We start from the raw sequence: 2,205 nt of genomic DNA, 5'->3' as shown, positions 1-2,205 counted from the left end.
GGTGGGGAGATAAATTCCCTGTACCAGTCTCTGGGTGGCGCTATTAGTCCAGGAGAACTTGGTATGTTCTAAGTGCACAGGTGAGGTGGGTATTTTTTTTAATATACATCTTTATTGGAGTATAATTGCTTTACAATGTTGAGCCACTTTCTGCTGTACAACAAAGTGAATCAGCTATATGTATACACATATCCCCATATTCTCTCCCTCTTGAGCCTCCCTCCCACTCTTCCTATCTCACCCCTCTAGGTCATCACAAAGCACCAAGCTGATCTCCCTGTGCTATGCAGCAGCTTCCCGCTAGCCATCTATTTCACATTTGGTAGTGTATATATGCCAATGCTACTCTCTCAATTCATCCCAGCCTCCCCTTCCCTCCCTGTGTCCTGCAGTCCGTCCTCTATGTCTGCATCTTTATTCCTGCCCTGCCACTAGGTTCATCAGTACCATTTTTCTAGATTCCATATACAAGAGTGAGTCAAAAATTATACAAAAGTGAGTCAAAAATTATCTGAACTCAGGTTATATTAAAACATCTGTTGGCTGCCCTGTCTTATCAGTGCTTTCCATTCAAGGCTACTTACTGTCTCCCCAGTCACTGCTGTGCAGGTGTGAATGGGTTACATCAGTTCATTTGCAACTGTGGTGTCAGCAAAAATGGATGCCCCATTTGTGATCTGCATGAAAGAAGAGCTTCATGCAGTGATTCGTTTTTTGTGGTTTGAGGGTGTACCTGGTGCCGTTATTTATCAAAGACTTTGTGAGCAGTATTGAGAAAGTGTTTTGTTGCAAAGAAGCATGTATGAATGAATAGAGAAGTTCAAGGAAGGTTGCACAAGTGTTAGCCACCAAGAAGGAGCCAGACATCCATCCATGTCCATGGCTGATGACAGTATTGAGGGTACACATGAACTGATTCTGTCGAATAGACGAGTGACAGTTTTCTGGGATTCTCAAGGGCTAGTATTGGAACATTATCAGGAAAATGGTTCAACAATCAACAGTGCTTGTTACAGTGAGATGCTTATTGAAGAGCTGAAGCCTAAACTTTGGATTAAATGCAGAGGACTGCTTTCCAAGGGCGTTGTGATCTTGCATGACAATGCCCGTCCGCACACTTCTGCCCACACTGTTGACACTCTGCGAAAACTTCGTTTGGAGGTGTTAAAGCATCCTTCCTGTAGTCCTGATCTTGCTCCATTGGACTTTCACCTGTTTGGCCCCCCGAAAGCAGCCCTATGAGGACGTAATTTCACTTTTGATGAAGACATGAAGATAGCAGTGAATTTGTGGCTCGCAGCTCAGCCTAAAACATTATTTATTTATTTTTTTAAATTAATTTTATTTATTTATTTATTATTTTTTGGGGGGTACACCAAGTTCAGTCATCTGTTTTTATACACATATCCCCGTATTCCCTCCCTCTCTTGACTCCCCCCCACCTTCCCCATCCCAGTCCTCTAAGGCATCTTCCATCCTCGAGTTGAACTCCCTTTGTTACACAACAACTTCCCACTGGCTATCTATTTTACAGTTGGTAGTTTATATATGTCTGTGCTACTCTCTCTCTTCATCTCAGCTTCCCCTTTACCCCCCGCCCCCTCCCAAACCTCGAGCTAAAACATTATTTAAGGAGGGACTGTGAAAGCTTGTTGACAGATGGACAAAGTATATTGAAAAGCAAGGAGATTATGTCAAAAAATGATGCACTGTGCTCGCTTCGGCAGCACATATACTAAAAAATTGGAACGATACAGAGAAGATTAGCATGGCCCCTGCGCAAGGATGACACGCAAATTTGTGAAGCGTTCCATATTTTTGTATAACAAAGGGAGTCCAACTCGAGGATGGAAGATGCCTTAGAGGACTGGGGCAGGGAGGGTGGGGGGGACTCGAGGGGGGGGAGTCAAGGAAGGGAGGGAATACGGGGATATGTGTATAAAAACAGATGATTGAACCTGGTGTACCCCCCCCCAAAAAAAATGATGCACTTATCTTTTCTAAAAGTTAATTAAAATAAATTCTACAGCCAGAGTGTGGATAATTTTTGATTCACCCTCGTATATGTGTTAGCAAATAGTATTTCTTTTTCTATTTCTGACTTACTTCACTCTGTATGACAGATTCTAGGTCCATTGAGGTGGGTATTTTAAAGGATGGGGCAAAGGAAGGATGGAAGCACAGAAAGGGAAAACAAAGTGCAAC

General features: G+C 42.9%; 1 non-coding gene across 1 annotated transcript; it reads left to right on the top strand.

Annotated features, from left to right (window-relative positions):
- The first annotated feature begins 1,711 nt into the window (after positions 1–1,711).
- LOC130836030 (U6 spliceosomal RNA) lies at positions 1,712–1,820 on the top strand. The gene has a single exon (XR_009049094.1). It is a non-coding gene; the product is annotated as a U6 spliceosomal RNA (small nuclear RNA).
- Positions 1,821–2,205: the final 385 nt, after the last annotated feature.

This window comes from Hippopotamus amphibius, chromosome 14, assembly GCF_030028045.1.
Source record: "Hippopotamus amphibius kiboko isolate mHipAmp2 chromosome 14, mHipAmp2.hap2, whole genome shotgun sequence".
NCBI lineage: Eukaryota > Metazoa > Chordata > Mammalia > Artiodactyla > Hippopotamidae > Hippopotamus > Hippopotamus amphibius.
The sequence above is the reverse complement of the archived record's forward strand: the minus strand, read 5'-3'. Positions and strand labels throughout refer to the sequence as shown.